Consider the following 19,353-nt stretch of genomic DNA (forward strand, 5'->3'; position numbering starts at 1 on the left):
CGGGCGAGGCCGCGGCCCAGCGGTGCCCAGGCCCCGCATCCCCGCGGCCGCCGTTGGCAGCTCGCCCCGCGGCCCGCTCGGCCCGCCCGAACGGCTCCTTCCCGCCGCCGCTCCGCCGGCCACTCCCGGGCCTCCCCCGTCCTTCCGAGCCGGTCCCCGCGGGGCTGTGCGCCCAGCCGGCCCCCGCCTCTGCCTTCCCCGGGCCCGGCATCGGGGCAGCGGAACCTGCCGCCAACGGCCGGGGCCGCGCCGGCCCCGCGCCTCGCCGAGCGGCCGTGCGGCCTGCGCCGCGGGCCCCGGGCGGAGAACGGCGGTGAGGTGGGGGTGCTGCTGGCTGTCTTTCTTATGGAAAATATATTTTTTTAGCCTGCGCCTGTTCCACTCTCTTCCTGGCGGCGGTTAAGGCGGTGTGTAAACAGGTTCTCGTTTTCCCTCGGACGTGTTTGTAAAACAAACTTGAAAGGGACCGAGCGCGGCCGCCAGAGGAAGGAGCCGGCCTTCCCCTGCCCGCCGGAGCGGCAGTGACAAGCTCTGTCGTGAACCTGGCCCGTACTGGGGGAGGAGGTGGCACAGGGTGACAGGTTAGGGATGAGACGGGGACAGTAGAAAACGTGCAAGAGTCAGTGCTGGCCATCCAGTTAGTGTATGTGTGCTCCTGGTGAAAACAAGGTAGCATCTAATGGGTATTTTCGGTTTTAGGGTGGGGTTGTTTTTGTGAAGTTGCAGGTAACTTTTGGAGGCTCTGTAATGTGGGAAAATGCAAACATGCTTGTGTTAAGTATAGTAGCTTCTGCTGCTGATCCACATCTAACAGAAGCACGTTTTCATTTCTGCTGTCTGTTTTATCAGGCAAAAAGTTGTTTCCAACTTTGCACTCTTTTATCCCCAGGGGAAGATTAGAACTTTCTGTGTCTCCTTCATGTATATATATGTATGTATGTGTGTGTAACTTGAGCGTGTGCAGGAGACATTCCTGTGTGCCTGCACGGCAGCAACATCTGGTGCTGGTGACTGGCTGCTAGTCTTAAGTCTTCAGCTGGGGGAAGGGAGTTTAAGATGATCAAACCTGCTGTCACATTAGTTAGTCAAGACCTTTATGTTCCTGGAAACTTGGATATGTTTCAGACTGTTAAGACTTGTGAAGACCTGCAAGAGCAAAATAATTGTTGAAGTTCATATTGCAATGACATATTTGTTTGGACCTGGGAGAATAGTTGTGTGTGTGTTGATGTACTTTGAGTTCTCTTATAGTGACACCTTAATAGAAAGCAACTTGCAGGATTGAGTTTTATGATCTGGAACATGATGTTATGTGTCCTATGCCTTTTGCTTTTCTTTTTGCCCCCAAATTCCACTGTTGTTTATGTTGAGAATTCAGCTGGCATGCTAAACTTCAAGGCGTTGACTGCTTCTGATTTTAGAAAGGGATTTGAATACTCACTATCAAGAGCTGACTGGCTTGACTTGCAAGTGTATTTCCGTTTCACTTTCAGGAAGCTGTTGATAAAGCTAAGAGTGTAGTAGTAGATAAACCTTGTCTACACATCTCTTCTAGAAACTTAATATTGCTGTCAAAGCAGTCATTGTTATTGCAACCTGTTCATGTGTAAGTTCTATCAACAAATGAAAGAAAAGCCCTTGGCTAAAAACTGGAAATAAAAAAACTTCAGAAATTTATAAAAAAAAAGTAATTTGAATTCTCTTTAGGAGAATCTAATTTTAGAGAATTGTTATTCAGTGGAAAAAATAGGACAGTGTCCTGAAGCTGGATGCTAAAAAACAGTCCCATAAATGGCTGTTTTCACCTGAAAGTTGTGGTCTTTACCTCACTCACTTCATACAAAAATTCTAAGTGCCCACAGTGATAGATCTCAGAAAGGATTTCTGCTATATTTGCTGTATTTCTGAATGCATTTCTGTTTAGACAGAGATTAGGTTTGAAATTAGGAACATTATTGCTTTTTTAGCCTCTACTGTAGCTTTCTTAAAAATTACACTAATTTTCATGTTGGTGCAAGATCTGTCATACAGTAATTGCAAAGTTGTAACCTCATTACAGCTTTAAAGCAGCCTTGTATCATAACTTTGTTTATTCAGAAATGTTTTCCATCTCCTTCTTTTTATTGACTCAAGAAGTGAATAGAACTTAAAAATACACCATAGTTGAATTAAAATAGAGGTTTCTTGCACCTGGCTGGCTGTCTTGATCTGGAAACTGAAGAGAAGCATTGAATGGCTTGTTTTGCTATGAGGTAGCATAGAAAGTGCGCCAAGTACAGAATTTTGTTCTAAAGGAACTAGACCCTTGTATTTAACTTTTTAAAATTATGTCTTCCCTTAAAGCTATAATTTGACTGAATACAGATTTTTAAAAGGCACCTTAAAAAAATATGTTCCCAAAGAAAAAAAAAAAAAAAGAAAAATTCTTAAAATCTTGGCAGAATACTTGCTGTATTTGTTGTGTGTGTTTCTAAACGTTATCTTAAATGAAAACCCTGTGCCAGTTTCTATAGAAGTGCAGTTAGTCAAACCAACATTTTTTTACCATAGATTTAAATGATTGTTCTCTAAGTGATACAGTTTTTCTCATTTTAAAAATTATTATTAATACAGTATATATTTGGATTTCAGCATTTGCTGTCAAAAGCTTAGAAGTTCCAGTTAGGTTAACTTTGCTTCATCTGGGCTTTTGAGATATAAATAAATAAAAAATTGTAAGTAAACATTCTGCTATACAAGCTAATATTTTTGCTTGAAATTTGTCCTGGTGTCTCAGATGTACTGAAATGAGCAATTCAATACAGCCTGTTTCAGCTGTGTTTCCTGAATCATTGACCTTTTTTTTTTTTGTTTTTCTTTGCAGATGTGCTTTAACACATAGGTACTGTGTTTGTGTGTATTGGTTGGTCTCCTGACTGGGGTTCCTGTAAAAGCATTTGAACACTTGAAATTTTGTGTGTAGTCTCATTGACTTTAAAGCACCGATACTCATATATTAACTTTTTGCTTGAGAGTTTTCATGATGGATGCTGTATGTTGACAACTAACTATGCTTTTATTGAGCATTATAACAGCGTAGGAAGAATTGTGTCAAATGAAAATACTCACAGTAGGATATTTTAAATTGTCCTTATGGAGTTATTTTGTTTTCGGGGCAGGCGTGTGTATACGAGACATGGTCTGTGCTAATCAGCAAGAGATTTTTACATAGGATTGAAAATCTTTGCATTTGTATCCGTAAAAATGAAAAAAAAAGAGAAAGGCAAACCCCCAAAACCTCAACCATAAAGTGTTCAGATTGCTTTTAATTTATATTTTATCTTTCATTTGTAATATTCTGATGAAAATAGAATATTTGTATTGTGTTGGTATGTACTAGCTCAGCTTCTGGTCTAATGGTGTGATAGGCTCCAAATCAAGGTGCAAGTGGTCCTCGCCCAAAGATGTTACTGCAACCCTGTAATTTGTCTTGAGGTAGCATTGGTTATCAGTAGCGTTAGAGAAAATATGTGCATTATTCTTTACCCTTGACTTGGTTACTCTGCCATCTGATTGTTCTTTGCAGTGGTAATATGTTTAATTTCACAACTCTCTACATTTCCTGTGAGAATTCCTTTCAGATTAGGCTGGTAGGTTAAAAATTTGATTATAATGAAGACCTTTTTCAGACACATCCTTCTCTTGTTGAATTGCAATGCAAGAGTTGTTGACCAGAAATTTAGTAGTAAGTAAACAATTGTTTCTTCCTATTTTCATTTTGCTTTGGGATAATTCTTGGGGGGGTTATTTTTAAGTATCATTTTTTACCCCTTGTCACAGTGAGATTTTTCTGGTTTTTTGGTTGCATTGAGTAGTGTAATGAACTTCAGAAGCATTTTTAAAATCCTGCCTTCAGGTTTTTTCTGCACTTTAGGTGGATCAATGATGTTTGAATACAGTTGGCTGAGGTCAAGTTATTTGTCAAAAGGTATAGTTTATTTAAACTGAAAACTGGTATAACATGCTACTGTGTTTGTGGTACATAAAATGGAAACTCTGACTTTGCATTACTCGTGCTGAGCAGGCAGTAATCCAATAGATTGAGTTGGATTGTGCTTTCTGTCATTCTGAGTTACATACTGAAGTGATGGTTAAGTCACTTAACCAATTTATAACCAAGTTCTAGTCTGTAACAAGAGGATGATGGTTTCCTGTGTTTTACTTGTGTGGTTCAAGGCTTCTGTGGAACTAGGTACCAGTAGCAGTTAAGGTATATAGTTAGGGAAAACAATATTAAAACCCCTGAAATGGCCAAAATGGCAGTTGGGTTGTTTGTCCTTGCGTGTTTCAGAATAGCACTTCCACAACATTTTCATTACAATCTAAATGTGTCTGCATTTGGAAACAATAGCAAGGAGTTTCCAGGCACCAAAAAGTAGCAGTAGGACTAATTATGGCCAACTATGTTGAATTATAAAATGTTCATGTTTAGATTTGTAGTCAGCTTCTTGGCAAACAAGTTTTTTTAAGGCTGTCTTTGTAACAGAGGCAATGATAATGTAGTATCATATATTATCTTTTCTGTCAAAGGGTTGAAGGACGATGCTTGTCTTGGTGTGAAAAGAATAACTAATACTTCTGTCAGTGGACTGTGTACTTGTCATGCAGTCTATATGACTGTGTGAGTTTTTGCTTTGAGCTTCACTAGAACAGTACTTTTCCCCTTCCAGCCTACTAAAACCTTGCATTGTTTGTGGTAGAATGACTATTGCTTGTAAGTATTTTTAATGCATTTTTTGTTTTAATTGCAAAAAATATTCGTGCAAAGGAAATGTTGCCAGAGAATTATAATGATGGAAAAAAGGTCTGCCAACCTTCTTTCTGTTGCTCTACTGTGAAGGGGACTTGTTTGGGTATATGCTTGGAGTCTTTTAACATTCAGTAGGGATGAGGTTTGTGAGAAAGTACTTGTTGCATATAAATATTTATTTTTTGAAAAAGGTATGAAGCAGGAAAATAGCTGTGAAGCAGGTATTATATATAAAGACTAAGTAAGTTAAAAAAACATATGGAAGGTCTTCTCTCTTCTTGAGTGTTTATACCATGTGTTGTGATGTGGAGAAGTGGAAATTGGAAAGGTTTTCAAAAAGAAATCAGCTGTGTGCAGTGTCAACTTTTGAAAGACTAACGAGATGATGAGCAATTCTGAATGTTAAAGTACCTTGCAATATGGTGTCCACCTGTAAAACTGCTTGACGTAAAAAATCTTTTTTATGAGATGTTTGATTACTTTATTGCAGTGTCAGTACTGCTCTTGATACTTCACTGTGTGAAGTACCTTTTCCAACATGTCAAAAGCACCATCATAAAGTAGAAGGGTACCTTATGTTGAAATCTTAATTTTTTGATTATTTTCTGGATGTGGATGCACATTTCTAGTAAGCTGATCAAGGTCAGATTGATTGAGATCAGCATTACACATGAGAATAAGTCAGTATTACTTTTTATTTCATGGTGCAAATTGAAGTAAATTCAGGTTCCTTTGCTACTGTGATATGGAGTTAATTTTTATTTTTTTTTAGGAAACTTTGGCATTTTCAGGATGATACGTTTTGGACAATAAATACATGTTTTCTTTTCCCTCCAATTTCATGAAAGTTCAGTTAGGTAAGAACATAAATGCTGTGAGACATCTGTGATGAAACAGGGAATATCCAAATTTCTTGCAAGGATAAAGTGTAGTTTTCAAGATATCAATGCTCTTCTGAACTTTCCTTATCTCAGGTCAGTGTATATTGTGACTACTCGCAGAATATGCTTGATGACAAGTAGTATTTTCATAGCAGTTTAATTAGGAATTTGCAAACTGTTGATATTAGCTGTAATCCAAATCTTTTAATTGTTTCCAAAAGACATGGAACTAGTTTAAATGACTTCTTTTTTAAAGCATCTGGCAGTTCTTTTGCAGTCCTCAGTGTACATTCATTTCAGACTAGTCTGAATTAGTTTATATAGCAAAGTTTGACAAGTCTTGAAAACTGGGATGGCCAAGTGTAGGTCTGGTTGGTAACCAGGAGTGTCTCACTGAGAGGAGGCATCTTTAACTGCCCCTGAATTTTGCATTGCAGTGTTCAGCTGCTGGGCCTTTCTGTACTAGTGAACAACTGCATCTGCAGAGTCCATTTATGGAAACAAAATAATTTTGAGAAGTGTATTTTAAAACTCAATAGACTAAAGGTAGTTCAGGTCCTGCTGTACTTGGGAGAGAGTCTTAAGAGGAATAACATAGGCCGCCAATTAATAGACGCTGGTAGTAAAATCTGTTGATAGTAGAATGTGCCTAATGGATTGTTTTATGTTTGTAACTACAAGAAATAAAATAATTTAAAGTAGGTCAAGTATACACAGGTAACCCAGATTTTCAGTTGACTCAAAAGTTAAGCATTTAACTGAATTTATACTTTATATAGACATGTTTATATATGGAAACTTAAATCAGAAAGAGAAGATTCAAATTATGGTCCTACAGACCTTATGAAATTGTGTCTAGGTAGAGGAAGGAAGTTCAAATTGGTGTGCACTCCTAGAAAAGGAATAGTGAGACCTCGTCCACTATGTGTTCTGTAGGATGGCAGCTGGTCAGGCATCCTGTAAGCACATGCAGACTTCCAGAATGTGTGTACCATAACTCTCTTTTCTCTGGAATGGGGGCAAAGTCATGAAGAGATGTGGAAAAGAAGGAAGTTGAGGGTTATCGTGGTTTAAGTATTAAGGAACAGAAGAACCAATCTGTAAGAAACTAATTTTTATTAGTTCTGCTGCTCATAGAAAAGAATATGTCTTTACTATTAGTAGTTTGTTTGTGTTTTGGTTTGGTTTTTCTTTATCTAATGAATGTAAATTAACTTTCACAGTCTCAGATGGTTCAGTATTTTTTGGGGCTGTCAGGAGAGAACTCCAATCTGAATCAAATTTGATATTCTGCTCCAACTGAGCAATTGTTCTTTGTGCATATTGATGTAACTGTCCATGGCTCTGCAACAGATTCCAGTGCGGTACTTAATTTTGTAATGTACTTCTAAAAATAAGTGCATAGTCTTATGTAACACATCTTGTATTGTTAGCACCTAGAGGCTTCATCCCCACTGGTATGAAGCAGAACACATCCTACATAATTTTTGATTGTGGGTATTTACGTCCGAAATATTTTCCCTGACAATGTCTCTGGCCAAAGAGTAGCTTTGCTTATGTTTTAGGAGTATCAAATATCTTGTTTACATGGTTAGGTATGTTACTCCTCTGCATATCTGAGCAAAACAACAGTTTGAAAGGTACTATATAGTTCAGCAGACATTTGTTTCTCTAAAGAAGTCCCAGAGATTCCTGCTCACAGGTATGTGTGCTTTCTCAGAGACCTCTCGCTTAATTTGGCTCTGTACTGTAACTGTAAGAGTTCTGTAAGTCTGTGGATGCTACAGACATGAAAACGAGATGTTAATCATATTAATTCAGCTTTGAGGGCAAACTTGAAATCTTGAAAATAGACCTCACTATTTTTTCAGCACTTTAGGTGACATTTATGATCAAATTATACTGTTCTGCTAGTTTTTGTACACCACTTGCTGTAGTCTTAGCAATGTTTTGATCTCTTTAATGTGGCTTTTCTCATGCTTTTTGAATTCAGGCTGCAAATAACATGTTAAATGATAGTATGCATCATGTTTTGCTGATAGGATGATACCTGTACAGAACAAACTTGTCGTGTGTACATAATTTAAGGGTCAGAAATTGAATTTGTTGAGAATTATAGCTTTATTACGGAGTAACTGGGTTCTCATTTTTCACCACTTCTTGAAATAGGTGCTATAATTCTATGTTAGGAGCACAGCTGAAATTTCTGAGTACAGGACTGAAAGTTCATCTCGAACTCTGAGGCCAGAACAGAGACAACTGTTATTTATTCTATTACTGTCCTTCTAAAAGTTAATTTTCTATAGTGTTGTTTACTGACATCCCAAGTCCTTCACTTTACAAGGTCCTTTTCTTTCCCTGAGGAATCTGGTAGTTCAGTGAAGAATGATTTCAAAGGGATCTGTGGTCTGAAGAAATAGATACTTGTAAAACTAAACATGTAGTCCCTTCATTAGGTTGCAGCTTTAAAAATAAACGAGATTTTTGTAGATGCTTTCTAATGATTGTTTTATCTGAACAATTCAAATAATTTATTTTTCTAGCAGTGTCTAGGTCAGGTATCCATAACTTTGGGACAGGGGAAGCACTGTCAGCCCTCAGACTTCCTTGTCGACCGTGGAGGTAATCTAGAAAGATCAAAAAAGTTGTAAAACTTGGTATTTATAACACCAGAAGCCCATGCTTCCATGTGAGGGTTACCCTTGGCAAAGTATGGGTTACCTTTGTCCTTCCTGAGGCCAAATAGCATGTATACATATTCAGGTAGTTAGATATGTGCCATTTCTACATGGAGAGGCTTTATTTCTAGGTTGGATTTGGGTTGTTCAGTGGGAGAGTGGGCAACAACAGTTGCTGTAAGGCCTGTCATCCTGTGCCTTCTGCCTTTGGTTGTGCGTGTTAAGAAATCCTTTTGACCCAGCTTATATATTGGGAGGGGAAATCACAAAGCAGTGCACCACTCTTCCTGGAGGCCTGTAGATACCATCCCCTTATGCTGGTGATGGGGAGGCAATCCCTCTGGTTCTTGGTGAACTGCTGACTGTGCCTGTGAGGGAAGAGAAGAGGATAGCTAACACAAAATCGTTGTTTTGTTTCTTAGCTTTGCCTTGTGCCTAGAAGCATTTTGCATTTTCCTCAATTCTGGGCTCTCCAGAAAGAGCCCTGGGACACAGCTCTGGAGCTCTGGAGGAAGGAAGGACTTTCATTTGCTGGCCCTGAAGGGCTCCTGAGTGCCGTGTTCTTTGTGTAGAAAGGGTACAAGACTGTACCCTAGCCACCCTAGAGCAGGCATGCACCTTTGGTAGGCAGTCAAGGAGCAGGAGATCAAGGGTGGGGCAAGCATCCCAGAGGAGAAGAGCCTGTGCAGGCCAGGCCATGTTGTTCTGTGCCTGGTGTGTCAGCCTGGGCTTAGTCTGTCACCTAGTACTGTGCTTGTAGAGAAGAAATGCAATGTTTTTATAAGCAAATATGTTCTTCTGTTCTGTTTGGTATTTATTTCCTCTTTTTCTAGAGTAGGAGTCCAGGGAGCCAAATGCAAGAATAACACATTGGTTGTGTATTTCATATTTTGTGTGCCCAGTCTTCTTTTTTACGAGTATATCTCACAGGTTCCTCACCACAGCTATCTGTTGTCTGTCTGTCTGCTGGCAAGAGAAGATTGCTGATGTGAAGGAGGCCCTGGCAGTTGGCATTTTATCACCGAGCCTTCCTGGCTTGGTTTGAGCAGGGCTGTGTCAGGAAGCTGTTGGTTTCACTACGTTCATGGGGGGTTGTTAGGAGAGGGGAGTTTTGTGAAAAGAATTTCCCATTTATTTTTGTGTGAAGAATCAGTACACACTTTTTACTATAAATACTTAATTGACCTGTTAATGTAATTTAACTTTGTGAAGTTAGTGTTTATCCTGCACTCATTGTATAACTTGCTATTTATGAAAAGTTTTAGATTTTTGTGGAAGATGGTATAATGTGCCCTTTCCTGTCTAATGAAGCAAAACTTTGAAATCTTATGTGAGGGTTATTCAATATCTGCCTTTTTGACGTACAGCTTATAGAATGAATGGATAGTCTTTTATTGACTAACACAGGGTCAGAATGAGCTCACATCCCTCTAATGTTGCCCTTGACATGGCACTCTATAAAACTATGAGTACGTTTTGATCCTTCTGAGGTATGATATTTTGGTTATGAACCTGTTTTCTGTGAAAACCTTTAGTCAGTAATAATTGTAGTGACACTTATCTGCTACTGTTTTTACTGAAAAGGCAAAAAGTGTATAAAAACCCCAAGGGAATGATAGATTTTGCTTAGAAGGTAAGCTTCTGAAATTGTTATGCATGAAGAACATGTAAAATAATCCAGTTGTCAGGGTTAAACTAATACTGAAACAAGAAAAAAAAATTGAAAATGGTCTTAATTAGTTGCCCTCATGCTATGTAGTGTCAAACCCAGAAGACACACCAAATTCTACCTTGGTTTACAAAAGAAAGTTCCCTTTGGTGGTGTGTTTTTTCTCTCTGAATGCAGCTACCACGGTTCTGCTCAAGTTACACTTTTTTCTTTTCTTTTTTTTTTCCTTTCCTGTGTATTTTTCTCTCAGAGGTAAGACTCCAGTGGTATCACAGTAAGGGTGCTATCTTGAAATAAGATGGACAGCTGCTGATAGAGTGGGTTTGGTTTGGGTTCTCCACAAGGCCTTGTCGTTCACTGGAAACCTCACCAGGTCCTGCTCCTGTCAGGAGTCTGACCTCTGTGAAAACTGTCAAACTGGCAAAATAAAATCCGCAAAAAATCAGAATTACAAATGGCTAGATTACTAATGGAAATATGTCCCTTGAGTAAGAATGAGACTCCTAGTGATACCTTGTAATTACACATCTATTATGAGAAACTAATTTAAATTTGAGGTTGATGTATGCAGTGATCGTGATAGAAATCTATGCAGCATTGGTGAGATGGTCATATTCTTGCCCATAATCATTCTTCTGTAATATCAAATAGGCTTTAAAATTTTAACTATTAAAAGTTTAAAATTTTTTTTACTTACTGTGAGAAGCTTTGAGTTGGGTTAGTACATAAACCTAGAGAAGAGCAGCTATGTTCCATCAAATGGTGAAGGCTTTCCCAGTGTTAATATAGGCACATGATGCTGAGAACTTCAATTTTATCTGAAGACAGGGGTTTAGATAGATGCAAGGCACTTAAGATAGCTTTTTTGTCTCCTGTACTCCCAGAATGCCTCTCTTTTTCTACCTTATGTATTCTTGTAGGGTAGTTTGGGGTTTTTGTCCCTGTGCTTTTCCTACTCTTTCATCACTTGTTTTCACTGAGTTTCTTCCCCAACAATTTATTGAATAAGATTGAAAAGCAAAGTTTTGGATTACCTCATTGTTCTTTCTGATGCTTAGTCTTTGTTTTGCTATGTCATAAACTTGTCTCATTTTCAGTTCATAAACTAAGAGGGATGTAGGTCACTGTTTATATGAGCGTTTGAAGTTTTGTTACAAACTCTTCCCTCAGTACATAAGACCCTGCTTCAGTGACTGTTAAAATTGCAAATTCAAGGGAATCTGAATTGAAGAAATGCTGGAATGAAGGTTTTCTTTCCTATCTTAACTCAGGATCCAACTTCATGTCACTGTTGTATAGTTTTCTTCATCAAATGGTGTTTTCCCCAGAGCACTCTGGTCTCATTGGTTAGAGTGAATGGATGGTGTTCTCTCACTGAGGTGTTTTTTTTAATCCCCTTGTTCAGATTGTGCTATCCAAAATTCTAAGTAAATACTGGGTTAATGTTCTCTCTCCAGTTTCTTCGTTACAGTTTTATGGAAATCCTTTATAATGTTTTTTGAAAAAGTCATATTTTATATTTCCTCACTGAAGTGAGAGCCATGCATTACAAATAGAGAAACTGAGACATTGGTTTAACATTTCATAATAGAAATGCCTTTCATTTAATTTGCAGCTCTGAATAGTTAATGCTTCTGCCTAGACTTGTAGTATTTCAGTCAGAAGACACTTGTGAAAATCTTTGTGTGGCTCTCCCAACATTATTAAAAAATGAAAATACAAACCTTAAGAGACAGGCATAAAATCAGTTTACATATGTGGAATTTAGGCATCTTAGCTAGACACACTGTTTTCTTCCTATAGTCTCTGTGTAATTAATTAGAGGAGGATAGAGGTGCATCTTGACAGTGGTCCCTGGTCCATTGGCCAAGAAAATCCAGAAGGGATGGGTCCAAGATCTGAAGATCTGCATGCTGTAGTGGCCGGGTCTTTGGGACCCTTTGCTTTCCCATCAGCATCTTACACATCTGTCTCTTTCTTTCTGCAATTTCTTTCTCTGTTCCTGTTTTGAACTCTAATTCCTCTTCTGGTTCCCTCTTCCCCTAGCTATTTTCCTGATAGCACCCAGCAGGTTTCTAAGAGAATTAAAAGTATTTCTCAGTTCTAGGATGAAGTGTTCTTAACTTTTCTGTAGCTGGGCTTACATCCACACCATTGCACAGAGGTCTCATGCAAGAAGGTGAAATGTGTTGTAGATCAGCGGAGAGCCTGTATGATCTCTGTGTAGAATGTGAGCAAGGTGGTGTTGCAGAGCCTGGCAGCTCAAGCAGATCTGAGCAGGTCTTCATTGTTATGGTACACAGTGCTTTCTTGAGACATGAACATATCTTACTTGTCAGTGTTGCACAGTGTTCAAGTCCTAGAGCATCCCAACAGATTAGATTTAAAATGTTTTCAGCTGGAAAGGGGAACAATGTTTCTGTTAAAAAACATTCAGAAAAGATTGAACTATCTTAGCTACTTAAAAAAAATAAATCTGATCAGTTTAGCCTGAAAGGTAGTTAAAGGTTGTCTTTGGGCATAAAAAGCTTGTGCGTTCTGTAATTTGGCCAAGTGAATTAATATGGGGTCTTAAAGCAGTGACTAAGATTATCCAACACAGTATTACTGCCTGTGCTTTCTGTAACAATGTAAGTTCTTAAAAGTAAAACTGAATCTGTGTTTTCACGACTTTTTCTTCTTCCGAGGTAGTGCATTTTAAGGCAATTTTAAACAAGATTAAAGTGCATTTCATGTTGCATTATTGTGCAGTTCTCTGAACATGGAATATAAGAAGAGCTATAGAAAATTTCTGGAAAGTCCTTAATTTAGAAGTGTTAGATAAACCTCAAGTTACAAGATTTTTTCCAGAATTCCTACCTTTTATACATGATAGTTTTCAAAGATTCCTTTTGAAAATGGCCCTGGAATTGAATGTTTAAAAAGTATTTTTTTTCTCTTGAATTTTGTGTTTTTCTTTTCTGAAAAGAAGCCTTACTTGAAGAGATAAGTTGTATCCACAGGAAGATTATTGACACTTATAAAAATGGATTGGAAAGCAGGGGTTAGCTGTAACTTCATAAAGAATGACTACGATTGTTTGTGTGGTAAATGAAGATACTTTAGGTGTAAGGGTATAGGAGGATTATGTGATGAGGAGTAGGGTGAAGCAATCAAAAGTGAAAGTGTTACGAGAGGAGTGAATGTTCTCAGGTGAGGTGAAGGTTTTAGTTTCATTTGTTGTGTTCACCTACATTAAAACTACTATGAAAATAGTAAAGATGTTTATTTAAGCAATATGTGACTAATTTTTTCCACTTCTTTGTATTTTACAAGGGAGGCAGTTAATACCCAAACTCAGCTACAAATCTTTGGGTGTCTATTTAAGATCCAAATTTATCCCACATATCTTTCTCCACTTAATTTTAATGCTTGAGATAAAATTTCTGTCCTCTGACTTCAGCAGGCTAAGAGGTAGGCATGTAGGCCTCTGGAAGTCCAGGAAAAGAAATGCGAGAACTTAAGTATCCTTGAAAATGCATGCATAGACCAAATAGGAGCATTTGCTCTCTGAATGAATAAGAGTATGTGTGTTTCTGTAACGTGTCATAGTCATTGTAAGTGGTGCTGTGCCCTTTTCCTCCTTTTCAGACTATGCTTTTGGCAATACACATACAGCAAATGTATATGTTGTGTAAATACACTGCAGATAATGAACAATTTGGTAATTTTCAGTAGGATGAACTTAAGTGTAACTGTGACATTGTGAATTGCTTGGACTAAAGCTTTTCTTCTTTATGCTTCTGTTTCCAGAGTGGGGTATTTTTTTCTTATTATGCAGATCTCGTTTTCTTCCTTTAACCCGGAGTTCTGGTAAAATTCTTCCTATGTAAATAGGCAGTAGTGATACTAGACTTGTGCTAAAGCATAAGAACCTGAATAGGTCTCGTATCACTATAGCAAATTACAATATATTAATGATTGAGAAAACCTTGGAATAATCTTTAAAAAACCCCACAAAACTCAAAACTAAAACCCATGCAACAATGTACAGTCAGTAGAATCCCTGTGGGATTATGTGTTTTTTAAAGACTGCCTCTGTGTACCTGTGTGAGTAGTGATTATTGAGATCTCAAAAGAGAATGTGGTTAGCATATTTTCCTGTTAGGGATCGGTTCTGGGCTCATATTTTCTTCTATCCCCCTCTGTCATCCCTGTGTTGTGGTGCTTGTCCTTCTTGGTGAAGGGCCTGTATTGAATTATGGTTTGTTTACTGGCTCTTCACTGTGTGCTTACTGCCTCCTTTTTAGGCACAGTGCCTCTGAGCTCTTTCCTCTTAAACCTTCTTTGTCTGGGAAAGCCAGAGTTTGTAGTTTATAACATTTATTTAGGTTCTTTTGGCTGAGAAGTGTGATAATTTTTTAGTGTATCACTTTATAATGATGTGTAATGGTACTGCAGTTGTGTTAGTTTTTGCAGTCTCTTAATGTGTACTTCCTCCTTCAGATGCATGTACAAATAATTGCCAGTTTTGACTAAAAAATGTGGTTAAGTTACAGTTTTGTGCTTATTTTAAGAGAATCAGAACAGTATAAAATGGATTAAGTGTAGAATATGCAGAATAAAAAGTTTGCAAGCTATGTAATTTTTGCTCAGTAAATGACTCGGTGTCCTCTAATTGAGCACTTCTCTTGAGATCAGTTGTGATAAACCCCTTACTGGGCCACCATGCTGACAGTATGAAGTTAACCCAAGGTACAGACTTTGCTTATGTAAACCTCCCTAAAATATGAGCTATAGGTCTTGTCGCCAATTTCTGTGTCCTAACAAAGTTCTAAATCAGGCTATGTGGCCTTTCAGTTTTTTTAAAATTTTTTCTTTAAAATTTTTTTTGTCAAGTATGTAACATACTCAAGAATCACTGAGTTTTAGTAGCACTAAAATTTATCTTTATGATACGTTTGTTTCTTAAATTGTCTACTAGACATTAGAAATGTGCTTGATGATGATGGACTTATATAAACTGATGGACTTACTAGAAACATTTACTTGCAATTGTTTTTAAAGAAGAAGAGTTCTGGATCAGTAAGAAATGTAATTGTAAAGTCTAATTTTTCTAAAAAGAGATATGAAAATGGTTAAAGGGAGCATCTGTTAGAGCAGCAGAAATGTATTACTCCCATATACATCTTGTAACTGATACGTGTTGATCATGATGCACTTCAAAGGAGTAAACTACTGAAACAATTTCTTTCACTTAGGCTTTTATCTTGGAATGTTTGGTCATAATTTCAGAACGCTTTACTCTGAAAGAAAAGTATGAATGGGTTAATTGTATCTTATTGAAAACTTTTTCTTAAAGAATTTTTTTACCTTGGAACCTTACTAAATAACATTAAATAGTAACTATGCCAATTAGAAAAGATCATGACACTCTTTCATACTTGAGTTAAAAATTTTAACTTACATTTCTTGTGATTTTGAAGATTCTTGAAGGGCCAGTTCTTTTAAAAGGTGAAATTCCTTTTCTATTAAGTGTCAACCTTTCTGACACTGGATTTAATTTCAGTATTAAAACCTATAGTTTCTCAGTCTTGCAGTTAATAGATACAATAGTGATGATTCATTTTGTGTGTGTGTCTTCATCACGTTACAGAGAAGTCTGGAGATATCTGGATTTTTTTTTTCTATGTTTGTTAATTCTGTAGTGAAAAGTATGTGTTTATTCTTGCTTTGCAAACATGAATTGCAATCTCCAAACTAATATGCCATCAGGTATGTGTTCCAGAATTGGTCAGTTGGGGTTTTTCTAGTTATGGGTTGTTTTGGTTTTTTTTTTTTAACATATAGATTTGTTTTGAGAGTTGATATAACCTCAGATTGGCTATGGTACATTTTGCATTTTTTCAGAATTTAGTAAGCAGTTGTCAAGTGAACTTCTTCTTATAGAACCTTCTCATGGGAAATACACCAAAATTAAAAGCATGATACCCACTTAAAAATATCTTTAGCTTGTGTCCAGATAGGAGACTGAGAGTACCATCTTCTATTTTTTTCAAAGTGCACCTTTTTTAAGTGATCACTTTGGGTTATTGGGGTGCTTAAAACTACTTGATGGACTTGCTAAGTAATGTCTCTAACGTCTCTGTTAGCCCTCTAAGTAAATGATGTTGCCGTTAAGGGGTTAATGCAGGTGTTACTTAGGCATGAAGTCTAGCTTCCCTCAGCTAGCTCCAAGGATCTTGCCATCGGGTTGTTATTATGGAAAGTAAATGTCCAGATCCGGGGATTCACTGCTGCGGCCAAATTAGGAGAGGGAGAGCAGATTCTGAATCTCCTGTCTTGGAGATCAGTGTCCTGGAAGGTACTAACATTTGATAAACAGATATCATACAAGACTGGAAGGAGGGTGTCCTCTGAAATACTGCATAAGGGTTTATAAAGTGGAAGTCATAAAGCTGTTCTTTGTTTCTGTGATTTCTCTGATTCCTTGCAGCTGGTCTTGCAGCTCACAATTCCAAGGGCATAGAGGAGTAAACTCTGTCTCTCAGAATTATTTTTACTTATCTACCATTTCTTAAAAATGCCGGCGTTACCATTCATAGCCTGCAAAAGGTGTTTTCTGTGGGAAGTTGTATTGGATCTGGCTGAGATGGAGTTCATTTTCCCACAGCAGCCCTCACAGTGCTGTGCATTGCATTGGTAGCTAGAAAGGTGTTGATAACACACCGGTGTTTTGGCTACTGCTGAGCAGAGCTGGCACAGCATCAGCTCTGTCTCCAACATTCCCCCTCATCAGGGGGCTGGGGGTGGTCAAGATCCTGGGAGGGGACACAAGTAGGCCAGCTGACCTGAACTAACCAAAGGGATATTCTATACCATATGACATCAGCTCAGGTATAAAAGCCAAGGAAAGGTGGAGGAAGGGGGAACATTTGTTATTTACAGTGTTTGCCTTCTGAAACAACCGCTACATTTGCTGAAGCCCTGCTTCCTGGCAAGTGGCTGGATATTGCTTGCTGATGGAAAGTAGAGAATAATTTTGAGTTTTCTTTCCTCTTTGCTTGTGCACACACAAACTTTCACTTTTGCTGTCGTAAACTGCCTTATCTCAGCCTATGAGCTGTTTTCTGTCTTATTTTCTTTCCTCTGTGCAGCTGGGAAGGAAGAGTGATAGAGCGACTTGGTGGGCATCTGGCATCCAGACAAAGTCAACCCATCACAGAAATGAAAAGCATTAGATGGAGAGATTTTAGAAAAAGCTTGGAAATTAAGGTTTTGGACATGGTGGGCTGTTCAGAACAGTGTCATGTTTTTTCTGTCTTGGAAGCAAGAGGTACAAGGCATTTATGCAAGGTGCTGGAGATTATGGAAGAACAAAATAAAGCTATTCTGTGGTGTCAGCCTTCTGAGTGAAATGTCAGCTTCAGAGCAATAGCTTTGTTACAGCTCTGTCTGAGCAAACTATTCATCACTACCACAAAAAGCTTTGCGCTTCCTTTTTTCACCTTCATTCATAAATGCCTCCTGGCAAACAATGGCCTGCCAGCACAGGTACCTGTAAGACGGGGAAGTGAGTAACTAACATAAACCCAGGAGATCCTGCCAGTTGGTAAACTGGCTAGAAAGTTGCTGTGAGAACCAATGGAGAAGTTGGTTGGCAGAGCCTGCTCTGATAAACGTGGAAAGTTGTTTTTTCACTGTTCATTGCTAGACAGGCTTGCGTACTGCCTTAGGCTCTAAAAGTTATCTCTGATTTCCAGCAAGGCAGCTGAATTAAAGAGAACTGCTACATCAGGGAAAGACAGAAAAAAGTTTCTAAAAGGATATTTTAGGGAGTTCGCTGGGTTTCTCTCCAGCTTAAGCCTCATGTAGGAAGCAATTAGTGTTCTTGATTCTACTCACAAAATTAGATTTTGGAGGTTATAGATGGAGCAAGATCTTGGCTCGCCAACTAGTTTAAACATGTCATTGAAGTAAGATGATGTGCATCTGTTCCTGGTGTGACTAATGTGAGTTTCACAGAGGATCCATTTGAAATTGACTGAGTCGAGGTGAAGTCCAAGATTCTTTCTGTATAGGATGCCCATTTCTGTAACTGTCTGTAGCATGTGTACTTCTTTTGCACAACGTTTCCAGAATAATTTCTGCCTTTTTTTTTTTTTTTTGTTCTGCCTTTGATGCCTGCTTAATTATCGTGCCGGTAAGCAAATGGTTAGGAGGCTTCTGTTTTCTGTGTCAGTATTACCTTTTTACAAAAGCTACTAACCCAAAATAGAACAGTTCAGTTAGGATGAATCTGCAAAGTGAGCTAATGGTAAAATAAATGTTGTGGAGGAGAAACTTCAAATCTGTGATCTTGCATGCCTCTTAGGTTTTTTTATTTTGTTTTTGTTCAGTTTTTATCTATGTGCCTGTCTTATCCAAAGGTAGTTTTCTGATGTTTCCCAGCAGTCAAATTACTTACCTTCTTTCAGTATGTCTGTTTCCAGGAGCCAAACCCTTCCACCTTTATAGTAGCAAGTCCTAGGTCTAGCTCTTGGCTGCTGTAGGCTGACTATCCATTATAATAGACATGTAGAATTTATTTCTCTAAGAATAGTAGTTTTTATAGTAAGTTCTGTTAGTCTTGCTTCTCAAACTTTAGATGAAGAGGCAGAAGGTGCATTCCTTGCATTCTATCCGTAGTGAGGGAATAAAGGAGGCAACTCAGTGCCTTCGGTAGAAAGTATAAACCTGGGATTTGCTCTTCTGTGTAGTAGCTATTTTTAAGAGATGAAAGGCCAGCAAATACATGGCAAGAAGTATTGGAATATGAGGCAGCCTGGGGATGAAACTACTAGGAAAACTTATTAAACTTATTAAAATACTGTATATATTTTTATATTTAAATAAATATCATTATCTCTTAGCATTGAGCGAGCGGCTGCTGGTGGGTAAGCCAGCGAGCGGCTGCTGGCTGGGGTTAAACCACAACAGTCCTTTTTAGACAATTAACTGCCCCAGCTGAAACCAGCACGTTTCAGTTCTTAGCCTAGAAAGCGAGCCCCATGGCAAGCAAAGGAGCCTACTTCACCATGTTTTCACTACAAGCTGCAAGAGAATCTTTACTTCCCCTGCTCCAAACACCCCCCCTGTTCCTTTCATAAGCAGCGAACAGAAACCATGGATGAACCAGGTAGGGGCCAGTGAGAGTGAAACCAGTGATCTGCAAAGTATTCTCAAACCAAATAAGCAAAAAGCCTAACAATATTTTGAGTTAACTTTCCCCGATGATTCGGCATTTGTTTGCAAGCAGAGCTGACAACTGCATAAGCCACTATTTTGTATTTTTAGTAAAGTCTGCAGTGGGTATTT

The 19,353-nt window shown here is 38.3% G+C and overlaps 1 protein-coding gene across 8 annotated transcripts in view; it reads left to right on the top strand.

Annotated features, from left to right (window-relative positions):
* CNOT2 (CCR4-NOT transcription complex subunit 2) overlaps positions 1 to 19,353 on the top strand; it is an 86,156-nt gene that overhangs the window by 5,159 nt on the left and 61,644 nt on the right. For 2 of the 8 annotated variants that reach the window (XM_027679703.1, XM_027679702.1), the window contains exon 1: positions 16,934 to 17,025. The exons of 3 other annotated variants lie outside the window; for them this stretch is intronic. The gene's annotated coding sequence lies outside the window, so the exon portion shown is untranslated. Of the gene's footprint in view, positions 1 to 293; positions 314 to 5,622; positions 5,647 to 16,933; positions 17,026 to 19,353 lie in introns of those variants that run through there. 3 more of the 8 variants (XM_027679705.1, XM_027679698.1, XM_027679704.1) reach the window with 3 other exon arrangements.

This window comes from Neopelma chrysocephalum, unplaced genomic scaffold (genome assembly GCF_003984885.1).
Source record: "Neopelma chrysocephalum unplaced genomic scaffold, ASM398488v2 Primary Assembly neopelma1_59, whole genome shotgun sequence".
NCBI classification, from domain to species: domain Eukaryota; kingdom Metazoa; phylum Chordata; class Aves; order Passeriformes; family Pipridae; genus Neopelma; species Neopelma chrysocephalum.